The sequence below is a fragment of the Astyanax mexicanus genome, chromosome 3, assembly GCF_023375975.1.
Source record: "Astyanax mexicanus isolate ESR-SI-001 chromosome 3, AstMex3_surface, whole genome shotgun sequence".
In the NCBI taxonomy this organism is placed as follows: domain Eukaryota; kingdom Metazoa; phylum Chordata; class Actinopteri; order Characiformes; family Acestrorhamphidae; genus Astyanax; species Astyanax mexicanus.
In genome coordinates, this window is record NC_064410.1 from 56,406,717 (window position 1) to 56,419,225 (window position 12,509).

Below are 12,509 nucleotides of genomic sequence, written 5' to 3' on the forward strand. Positions count from 1 at the left end.
TGCTTAGTAATGCTCAGTAACAGCAGCTGACTATCAGTGCTCCGCATGTGATGCCGCATTCATTGCTAATAGGAATGCTAAATTGTTTGCAGGTTGAAACACAGATAATCTGTTTTGCCAGTCGTGTAGGAATGTGCAATCATTCTCTCATTATGAGCTTATGAGCGGGAAAGTGGATGGATAAGTGAGCCATAGACAGCATGACTAATGAGAATGCTTTGTCCCTAAAGCAGTGCATTTCCAGAAATATTACAGCATATCTGTCTCAAGCTGGTCTTAACCTTCTATTTAAGCAGCACAGCTCTTAGATATGAGAAACTGCAATTGTATAGAGACTTATACCATTATATATATGTATTTTTTGTCATACTTACATTTTTCAGATTAGCAAACAAACTTTAATATCAGACAAATATAACCTAAGTAAATATAAAAAAGCACATTTTAAATGATGACTAAATGATAATTTAATTTTAATATTAACTGTGATTAATCACACTTTTTAGAAAGCTGAGTTCAATTTCACTACTAACCACAACCAGACCTGATTACTGCAAGACCTGTCGAATCAAAAAATCACTTGTCTGACAACATGAAGCAGCTAAAAGATCTCAAAAAGCAACACATTATACCCCAAACTAAAGAGAATTCAAAAACAGATGAGAAAACAAAGTCATTGATCATCCATCAGTCTGGAAAAGGTGACAAGGTCATTGTTAAAGCTTTGGCACTCCAGAGACCCACACTGAGAGCTATTATTCACAAATGGAGAAAACATGGAACACTGGTGAACCTTCCCAGGAGTGGCCGGCCTAACCAAATTACTCTAAAAGGGCATGAACAACTCATCCAGGAGGTCACAAAAGAACCCAGAACAACATTTAAAGAACTGCAGGCCTCACTCGCCTCAATTAAGATCAGTGTTAATGATTCAATAATAAGAAAGAGACTGAATGAAAATGGTCTTCATGGGAGACTTCCAAGATAAAAACACTACTGACCAAAAAGAACACAACGGTCTGCCCCACATTTACTAAAAAAACATCTTAATGATACTGAGGACTTTGGGTAAATTTTCTTTGGACTGATGTGACGAAGGTATGTGTTACACTGTTATATCTGGTGTAAAACTAAAAAAAACTAAGTTCAGAAAAAGGACCATCATACTGAATGTAAAACATGGTGGTGGTAGTGTGATGATAATCTGGGGCTGCTTTGCTGCTTCAGGGTCTGGAAATCTTGCTGTAATAGAAGGAACCAGGAATTCTGCTGTTTAAAAGAAAATTCTGAAGGAATATGTCCGGCCATTTGTTTGTGACCTCAAGCTCAGGTGTACTTGGGTTCTGCAGCAGGACAATGATCCAAGGGTGGCATAACCAAGTTATTAGGTTTAGGGGGCAAACGCTTTTTCACACAGGGATAGATTAGTTTGAATATTTTTTTTCCCTTTAATAAATAACATTCATTTCATTTCATTTTCAACATTCAATTTAATTTAAAAAGTGTTTTTTTTTTATATTTACTCAGGTTTGTTTGATAATTGGAAAAATATCAGTATGACAAATAAAAGCAAAGACAAAAGAAATCTGTAGAGGGGCAAATACTTTTTCTCTTGTATTTTGATGTATATATAGATTTTACTCTCATCTTATATTGATGTATATTTCCTTACACTTCTGTTCTGTCCACAGCACCACTGTATCATTGCAAATTGCCCCTCTGTAGGATTAATAAAGGCTTATCTTATCTTATTAAGACAGAAGCTAGTATTGTATCCCATGACCTCTGGAAGCTAAAAAACACTGAGATTACCTACAGGATTTTAATTTGGGTATGACTTCACATGGACAGTTCTAGCCAGAAGCAGAATAGTCAATATAGTCTATGACTATGCAAGTTGTGCTGTGGGACCTTCATAAGCATCAATAAGGCTTTACGTCTAGTCATGACGATTGGCTTTGTGTCAAAGTGGATAAGATCTTTTACTCTTTCCCATTGTTTGCACTTTTACCACCTTTTATCACCTTTTCCCACCTTCAAGAACTGACTGTTCATTTGCTGCTTAATATAAACCACTATAGATGAAGATGTTCAATGTTTTCGCCTCTCGGCTGCCAGTGGTTCTAATGTTCTGGCTTATCTGTGCATCAAAACACAGTAGTAATTGTATTACTGAGTTAGGTATTCCCTCTGGACATAGCCAAACACGTTTCAATATCGCTTGCTATAGAGATGAATGGGATTTGAGCGCATTAGAAGACAAATCTGCTTGAAGTCGAGCTGGCTCGGAGCTTAAGCTCACTGAATCTAATCGAAATGCAGCTTGGAAGCAGTGCTGGCTTGTTGGCATGTTTGATTCAAACAGTGAAAGTGGAAAACTTATCCCTAAACAACTGGTTGTTTGTGTATGAAAAAAAAAGGAAAAAAGTAATTGCCCACTTAGTTACTCAATTAACCAAGTATAATTGGTCATTAAACTAAATACACCCAAGCTTGATTACTGTCAGCCCTGCTGAATCTAAATATCACTTAAATACAGCCTGTCTAGCAATGTGAGGTTGGTTGAAAGGTTTTGAAAAATTGTCTCATTTTCAAGGGGAGTCATATAAAAACAACTCAGCCCCCCAAAACTTAACCCATAACTTAATATATTAATTAGTTGCATCAACATGCAATATACAATACATCGTATTAACAGACTAATACTAAATATAAAATGTACTAGTGCATCTTAAAAAAATATATAGAATATCAATCAAAAGTTACCTTATTTCAATAATTCAGTTTAAAATGTGAAACTCATATATTATATATATATATATATATATATATATATATATATATATATATATATATATATATATATATATGTATTACACACAGAGTGATCTATTTAATTCCATAAAAGCTCTCCAGTCTCCAAACTTCATTCTTCCCTCTGCTGACAACTTTTATGGAGATGCAGATTTCATTTTCCAGCAGGACCTGGCACGCTGCCCACACTGCCAAAAGTACCAATTAGTCTTATATAATATTCTAATTTTCTGAGACACTTATTTTTGGGTTTTCATTGGCTGTAATCCATAATCATCAACAATCAAAGACATAAACACTTAAAATAGATCACTTTGTGGGTAATTCATCTATATAATATATGTATATAATAAGTGTCACAGTTTGAACTGAATTACTAAATAAAGGAACGTTCAATGATGTTCTAATCCTTTGAGATGAACCTGTATGTGTAAGAAGATAATATATGCATCATAAGGTTTAGCATTGTCTTGTTGAAAATCCTGTAGACATCCCTAAAGATCTAAATGCACTTTTTTCTATTTCTGTTACCAATATTTCAATTATATCAGCACAACTGAACAACATAGACCTGTTGTATAGCTGTATAGGGACTTTCTTTTTTTATCAGTGTTTTATTAGTAGTAATCTTACCAGAGAAGAACAACTATCACTCACTGGGGGTTATATAGTATATTTTATGTTTTGTTTGATTTCTGTAATGCTGCTTTGCTGTAACATCAGTGCTATAAAATCAGATTTGTTCAATTTTTAAACGTGTATGATTTTAAAAATCTTACTGTGTGAGCCAGGTGAAGTTTTTTAGAGGTGCAAAATGTTATAATGCAAGGAAAATACAGTAGAATAATACATTTTACAATGATTTGTGTGCATTTTAATGTGTAGTTTTGGGTGTGTGATGTCTTATATCCCGTTCAAAGGTCTTTAAAAGGTGACTGTATAATACAAATGACAACTGCATTCAAAAAGAAATCTGGATAAGCAGCAGAGCTCCTGCCTGAGCATCCACCTCTAATAACAAATAATGTAATAGAGCTCATTATATGATAATTCATCCTGATTATCAGGGTCATATAATAATCAGCCTGACGTTAGGATCGTTCCTGCTCGTATATTCTCCACTCTTCTCTCAGGTTGACGGTGTAGCTCGGTCTCCTCTGTGATCTTCCTGAACTTAGTCATGCATAAATTTTAGGTGTCTGCCTTCATTAAAATAGTCTGATGTCTTACATCTTCAGAGATAGTTCTGGAGCTGATCCAGCTCCGCAGTGAGGAGCAAACTTTTCTCACAGTTGATGGAACGGTGCCTCAGAGCCTTGCGATATGAGACTTGGCATGAAGTCTTTCATCACTTTTTCATACCCCCGGTGCCCTATGAGATGCGCTGAGAGTTGGGATGGGTTTAAACGCACATGCGTATATAAATACACTGTATGGACATAAGTACTGGGACATCTACAGGAGCTTTTATGGCATTGTATCCAGAACCATTCTAAACCCATAGTCATTAGTGTGTAGTCGGTCCCCTTTTAGAACTCAAACAGCAAGTTTGGACAAAGGTACGATATTTCAATAATTTAGTTGGAAATGTGAAACACATAGTATATAGATGTATTACACACAAAGTACTCTATTTTAAGCGTTTTTTTTATTTTATTGTTGATGATTATTTTACTTTTATGGTACAATTGGTACTTTTGGAAGTGTGGGCAGTGTGCCAAGTCCTGCTGGAAAATGAAATCCGCATCTCCATGAAAGTTGTCAGCAGAGGGAAGTTCAAATATCATTTTCAATATTTTAAGAAATATCAGTGTATTATTTTTGTTATAAGACAGATTGCCCCATGTACAAAGTATGGTCAGTCTAAAATATTTCAGCTCTTGGACCACTTTTATTAAGGTCTCAGACCTTAATTAGCTTGTTAGAGTTATTGCCTGTTCACAGTCATCTTTAATCTTTTATATTAAAAAACTCTAACTAAAAGACTCCTTAATCCTTTTCTCACAAATCAACATTCAAAAAGGTGAGCAGGGACATACTAGTGCATCTCAAAAAAAAAATAATAATTGAAAAATCATTGAAAATTTATTTTGTTTCAGTAATTCAGTTAAAAATGTGAAACTCATATATTATATAGATGTATTATACACAGATTAATCTATTTTAAGTATTTAATTATTTTATTGTTGATGATTATGGCTTACAGCCAATGAAAATCTAAAAATCAGTGTCTCAGAAAATTTGAATATCATATAAAGTAAGACCAAATGGTACTTTTGGCAGTGTGGGCAGTGTGCCAAGTCCTGCTGGAAAATGAAATCCACATCTCCATTAAAGTTGTCAGTAGCAGAGGGAAGAAGCATGAAGTGCTGTAAGATTTTGTGGGAAAACAAAACTGCACTGACTTTAGACTTGATAATAAAACACAGTGGATCAACACCAGCAGATGACATGACTCTCCAAACCATCACTGATTGGTGGAAACTTCACACTAGACCTCAAGCAGCTTGGACTGTGTGTCTCTCCACTCTTCCTCCAGACTCTGCTCCCTTGATTTACAAATAAAAATGTAAAATTTACTGATGATCAGTGATGGTTTGGAGAGAAACATGTCATCTGCTGGTGTTGATCCACTGTGTTATATCAAGTGCAAAATCAGTGCAGTGCAGCCATAATCATCAATATTAAAATAAATAAATGATTAAAATAGATCACTCTGTGTTTAATACAGCTATATAAAATATGAGTTTCACATTTTGAACTGAATTACTGAAATAACTGAAGTAACTTTTCAATGATATTCAATGACTTTTCAAAGATGCACTAGTATATGCCCACTGGAGCTTAATAAAAGGGTTAATGTGTATAGAAACAAGGAGGTGGTCATATTGTTATGCTTAATCAGCATATATAAAAAGTCTTGTGTATAATATTGTGTATTAAAGAAGTATTAAAGAAAGATAGTATGCAAAGGTGCTTTAAACATGGAACGTCTTATATACGGACATAGCTGTTCTGCAGCATTTCTCAAAAATATGCCTTTGCCCCCTTTATGATTTAAGAAGAAATATCACACAGCAGAAAATTATCATTAGAGTGTTTAAATGTGCCATAGCCAAGCTCGTCCTCTCACCGAGTGATCAGGTTGTGTTTTAACACCGTCTGAACAAAAGTCCTCAATAGTCTAATTTTATTCAATTAATCAGCAGCTCTGACTAAGCCTCAATACACTTTACATGAATCAATGCCCTTCAAATTACCACTGAGCTAATATCCTCGCTGGGATCTGATTAGAGGCTAAAATTGAGCTTTTTGAAGTCTGATTATCCCATGAAATGGAATTTTTAAACCTAATTACGGGGGAATTTGCATGCGTTTGTGACATGACTGAAAGAGATTTTAATGAAATCTACTTATGCAGCATCTGATGGAGGTTTCTGAGGTTTCTGTCACTGTACTGATGCGATAACTGTGGGTCTTAGTCCCACTCTCCAAACCAAACACGAGCTCTTGTAAAACAACCAGTGGCTTTCCAGTTGGCATTTCAACGTTGAATAAACTTTGATCAACGTAGACGTTATGGTTGAATTAACGTTGAATCAATTGTTGAGTTTGAAAAGTGAATCAATGTCATATGCTCAACCTTTAATAAACCATAGCTCACTAAAACTAGAAAATCCTATGTTTAACAGAGTGTTAACAATAAACTTACATCACTGCAGTAAAGCTGAGTATAAATAAGGTTACCCATCACCACTACCAATCTGATTACTGAACATCTGATCTAAAAACACTAAAACAGTAAAACTAATAGAACATGAACACAGGGTTAAATTAAAAGCAGTTACTGCAAATAGAAGTAAAACACTTTTTCATTCCTCCATCCAACTGTTTTTAGAAATTATATGGTGATGAAATGTAAAAAGCTGATTCAAAAGGCAGAAGGTTGAGGACATTATGTTGATTCAATGTTAAAATTTTAACAATAGCACAACCATTGAATATTAAATGTTTATTCAATGTTGTTTTAACGTTGAAACAACACCATTAGTCATATTTCAACATTGAAGGCTGGTTGTGTGCCAGCTGGGTTGATTTATTTGGGGATGATAACCTTTTGATTATTAAAGACAGAGTTCATACGATCATGAAAACCTAGAAAAGTCATGGAATTTGAAAATAGCAATTTCCAGGCCTGGATATGTTTTGGAAAAAAATAAAAATACCCAGAAAGTTTTGGAAAAGTCATGGAAATGTGGTCTACAAATCTTGTGTTTCCATTTATCAACAAAGAAAAGCTATTTTGAGCTAACAAATACATCAGCTCAGAGTTAATTCAGTAATTTAGCTCTACACAATGGAGCTCTCAGGACACTCTCTGGAACACATTTTATTATTAAAGATTGTGTGTCAGATTCATTTTAGGCCTACTATAATCAATTTTGATTATAGTTTTAGTTGATTTTTTGATTTAGTTGTATTGTCCATGCTTGCACTGATGTTTTAAAAAATAAAATGGTCCTGAAAATTTGCCATTAAGGCTTGGAAAAAATAATGAGAAAATCATGAAAATGTATTGGTTAAAAAGTGTATGAACCATGTAAGAATTGGAGTGTATTGATGATAATAATAATAATAATTCATACCAACCGTTTGTTTGTTTTCTCTTTGATGTTTAGATCATGCTTTTCGCCATTCCCTTTGCTCTGTATTCTAATATAATTGTAGATTAAGTGGAGCAATTCCCCAGCAGTTGCTTCTGTTAAGGCTCATGGGTGCTGGTTTTGTATTTTGATTTTAAATGGATTTGTTCCAGGAGCATTCCAGGGAGACAGCGTTTTCAGGTTAATTTACTTTTGTCGGGACAGCTGGTGGCTTGTATGTAAATACCAGTCAATTAAGGAGAACAAATCATTTGCTGAGACGTGCGAATCCTCTCCTTCAAATTTAATTATGTTAATGCATGATCACCTTTTTAATTTTACAGTCGATCTTTTTTTTTCCCTTTTTAGCCGAAACAGAAAACAAACCCAGAGGAAATTCAAATAGAAGTCATAAGAAATATTCCTGAAAACTTCAGCCAGAGTTCAGTAAAGCACAGCTGAGGACACGCCTCCAACTTTCTTTTGTTTTAACTTTTTCACTGCCTTTACTCTGCTGACACACAGGCCTTTCCCTGTAAGAGTGAGCAGTGCAGCAGTAGATGGATACAGTACTTGCTCTGTTTAGTGATGGATGAACGCGAGCCAATTTCCTGCAGGGTTAGAGGTCAGAGATTAGACTGCTCTCTTCGCTCCACCTCATCATGAGGACTTGGGGGAAGATGCGTGGGGGCAGATATAGACTACAGTGGTGCTTGAAAGTTTGTGAAATCCTTAGAATTTTCTGTATTTCTGCATAAATATGATCTGAAAACATCATCGGATTTTCACACAAGTCCTAAAAGAAGGTAAAAAGAACCTAGTTAAACTAGTGAGACACAAATTTACACTTGCTCATTTATATATTCTAGGACAGGGGTGTCCAAACTTTTTTTGTTGGGGGCCAGAAGGAGAAATATATTTGAAGTCACGGTCCACAGACTCTGTAATAAAACAAATAATGAAATATACCACTTTAAATAATAACTTTTTCCTGATTATTTCATTTACGCACCATTTTACTTGACTTACTATCTTTATCTTTGACAGTGTTGTGTAAACTAAGATTTTTCAAATTGATGTTTAGTTTCATGATGTCTCTTAATATTAAACTCTTAATTACGGCAACTTTTAGACTCTTTCGCCCGTTTTTCTGCGCTAGAAATGCGCACCCTCTCCGCTTTTAGACTCTTTGGCTCGTTTTTCTGCACTAGAAATGCGCACTCTCTCTGCTTTTAGACTCTTTGGCCCGTTCTGCGCTAGAAATGTGCACTCTCTCCGCTTTTAGACTCTTTGGCCCGTTTCTGACACCTAGCGTTCAAACTTTGAATCTCACATTATAAAAACCTGCTTAACTCCGGGCCAACTTTCATTCTATTTCTAAAATACCTAGCGGGCCGCTCAAAAAAAGGAAACGGGCCGCAAATGGCCCGCGGGCCGTAGTTTGGACACCCCTGGTCTAGGATAAGCAATTAGTTTGAAGGTGAAATTAGAGTCAGGTGTTTTCAATTAAAGGATTACAATCAGGTGTAAGTGGGCGGAGCCTGTTTTATTTAAAGAACAGGGATCTATGAAAGTCACGTTTGTGGAAGTGTATCATGGCTCAAACATAACAGCTTTCTAAGAAACCCCAGTTTGGACTTAGCATCTAAGCAACTGAAGGCCTCTCTCACATTGGCTTGTATTAATCTTCATGAGTCCAAAATCAGGAAAACTAAAGATGTGCATTGAAGGGTTGCAAGAAGAAAGACATTACTCTCCAAGAAGAACTTTGCTTCTCTTCTGCAGTTTGCTAAAGATTATGTGGAAAAGCCAAAATGCTATTTGAAGAACGTTTTGTGAAAAAAATAGACCAAAATAAAAAGAATTGGTTTAAATTAAACGTGTTATGTTAAGGAAAATCCAGGAAAACCACTGGATTCCAGCATAAGAACTTTATCGCATCTGTGAAACATGGTGGTGGTTGTATCATGGCTTGGGACTGTTTTGCTGCATCTGGGCCAAGAAAGCTTGTCTTTATTGATGGAAAAATGTATTCTGAATTATATTAGAGAATTTAAAGGAAAATATCAGGACATTTTCAATCAATCAACCTTTATTTAAACTCGGAGTACATTGAGGTTGGCCCTCATTTACAATGCAGCCAAGCATTTACATAGGGAAGGGATTCACAGCAACAACAACAACAAAAAAAGTAGATAGAATAAAATAAGTAATACAAAATAAAAAAAGGTATAAAAATTATTTTAAAAAAGGATAATAATTTAAAAAAATATTAAGATATTAAACAAATAAGGTAAAAATAATAATTTATAAGTAGGAATCATCAAATCATAGGTAAAAAAAAAGGTAATAGAACTAATATATAAAATTCAACTACAGAAGAATAAATAAAAACTAAACACATAAGAGTAAAATATAAATAAGCAAAACCTAAAAATAATAAAAGAAAGAAACTAAAAAGAAATGTAAAAAAAACAGCTAAAACAAACCAACATTAAAAACAAAAAGGTTAACTAAAAAATAAAACAAAATAAAAATAAAGAAACCTAAAACATACCAAATATCATAAACAAAATAATAATGTTTACTAATGTTGCTAACGTTGCTAACGTTTACTTTACTACATTTACCGTACGTATATTTATAATATAGTAAAGGTGCAGATAACTGTATAGATAATGGTACATACACTACATGGGCCATCCAAAGAGGATTCGTATCACCCATCTTCTTATCCACATCATCCTGATCAGGGGTTCACTAGGTCCAATGCATGCAGGAATCACTGGGAGCAGGGCAGGAATCCCCTCAGGTACCGCACACACTTATTCACCCCTTGAGGCAGTTTAGCATAGCCAGTTTAGCAGTCACCACTGACACGGACACTGCGAGAACATACTGTCCTCACACACAGAGACCAGAGTGAGGATTAAACCCACCCTCCATCCAGCCCCTGGAGCTGTGCAGCACATACTGTACAATATCCATCTCACCACCATGCTGACCTGGTCACATATTTTTACAAACATTATTTATTATTCATTGTTCTAACATGTCATACATGGAAGATACATGGAAAACATTGTAAAAAAAAAAAGCTTTGTTTTCACTTTTTGACATAATGTGAACCTGAATTTCAAGAAGATTATATCAATAGAAATACTCCAAAATGAGTTGGAATTAAAACAAAGAAAAAAAAACTGTGGGAGAATATTCAAGATAAAACGAGGTCCCACTTTATAATAAGTGCCCCTAATTACTATGTAGTTACACAGTAACAATTCATGTAACTACAGTGTAACTACTGATGAAGTACACATTGTTAAAGATTAACTTGAGAGGTACAGCTTATGTAATTACACATGTGTATTAAGGTTAATTTTGACTTGTAAGTACACATGTGTACCAGGGTGAGTGTACTTATACATGTAATAGATAAACTTATCCAACAGCTATTGTCTAGTTTGTAATTAGGGCTGATTGAGTACACACACATTGTTACACATGTGTAAGTACATTTGCTCTATTAATTGTGTACACCCTGTTACACAGTCAAAGTGAACCTTAATACACATGTGTAATTACATAACCTGTACCTCTGTAGTTTATCTGTAACAATGTGTACTTCATTAGTAGTTACACTGTAGTTACATGGATTGTTATCATGTAACTACATAGTACTTAGGGACACCTATTATAAAGTGGGACCTAAAATGGATTATCAAGGGACACCATTAGGAACCTCTACAACTCTACATGCTGAGATGTCTGCCATTCATGCATATAGTAAAAGATAAACAAGACGTGATGGTAAACTGTCCTTTGTGCCAATTATTAATATACACATGGGGTTTACCTTGATATTAAGAGAGTGTAAAATCTTTACAGACATGAAAACATTTAATTTTGGGACACATTATTAGTAGTATACATTTGAATCAGGGGGTGTTTCGGCCATTTAACACTAGACACCCTCATAAAAGGTGGCCAGATAGCCAAAAGCCTGCATATCCATCTGACAGTAAATGAGTTCAGTCTATTTTAACTGAAGATAGGTCTATATATATTGTTTAAGTTTATTCAGTACCAATCAACAGTTTGGACACACCTTTTCATTCAATGGTTTACTTTCTATATTTATTATATAAAGACGTGAAAACAATTAAAGTACATATAAAATTACGTAGTAAACAGTAAAAAAAAAAAGTGTTATTCCTCCACATTAATCCCCTGATTGATCTGAACCTGATGAACTGAGATGATGATTTGAGATGATTTAATTAGGATGAGCTGAAGCAACTTATTGTTCAGCACCTCCAGGAACTCCTTCCTTCAAGACGCTGAGAAAACATTCCAGGTGACTCTCCCTCATGAAGACACTGAGATTAAAATGAACACCAAGAGTGTGCAGATCTGTCCTCAAAGATAAATGTGCTACTTAGAAGTATAATCTAAAGTATAAAACATATTCTGGTTTGTTTAACACTGTAAGCTTACAGAATAATTCAGCATGTGTTCCTCTATAGCTTTAATATAGTCTTCAGTATCAAATTTACAATGTAAAACATATTGGAAAGAAAGAAAATACGCCGATTGAGAAGAGCAGAACTGTATCGTTCTAAAAATAAAGTACAGCAACAGCGGATTCTGTGCTGCTCTTTGGACTCGGAGATCACAGAACTGCATGGCATATTCAATAATCTCAGCGTTTGGGCTCTGCAGCAGCTTTCTGACAGCAGTGCAGGAGCCTGCGGGGTGGCATGTTAAGTTTGAACATTTCATGAAGACTTTAATAAGGTACCAAGGTACCAGCCTGAGCTCAGCGGAGTCAGCTGGCAGGGGTACAGCCAGAAGACGGTGGAGTGTTTTTTGGAATCACTGAGATGCTTTTTGGCCCAAAGCGAAGATCCCTGCTGAATCTCAGCAAACTTTCCACAGATCCTCGGTTCTGAGATTGTCATCAGCTCAGACTATCAAAGGTAGAGTTAGCAAAGTTCCATTAAATGTTCATAAATTATGGATGAAATACTTGGCAGCAGCGAGCATAAAATT

At 35.1% G+C, this 12,509-nt stretch overlaps 1 protein-coding gene across 1 annotated transcript in view; it reads left to right on the top strand.

Moving 5' to 3' along the window:
- The window catches only part of chst12a (carbohydrate (chondroitin 4) sulfotransferase 12a), a 458,541-nt gene extending 446,692 nt beyond the window's left edge, over positions 1 to 11,849 (top strand). The window contains exon 3 of the transcript XR_007438090.1: positions 11,815 to 11,849. The gene's annotated coding sequence lies outside the window, so the exon portion shown is untranslated. The remainder of the gene's footprint in view (positions 1 to 11,814) is intronic.
- The last annotated feature ends 660 nt before the right edge of the window (positions 11,850 to 12,509 follow it).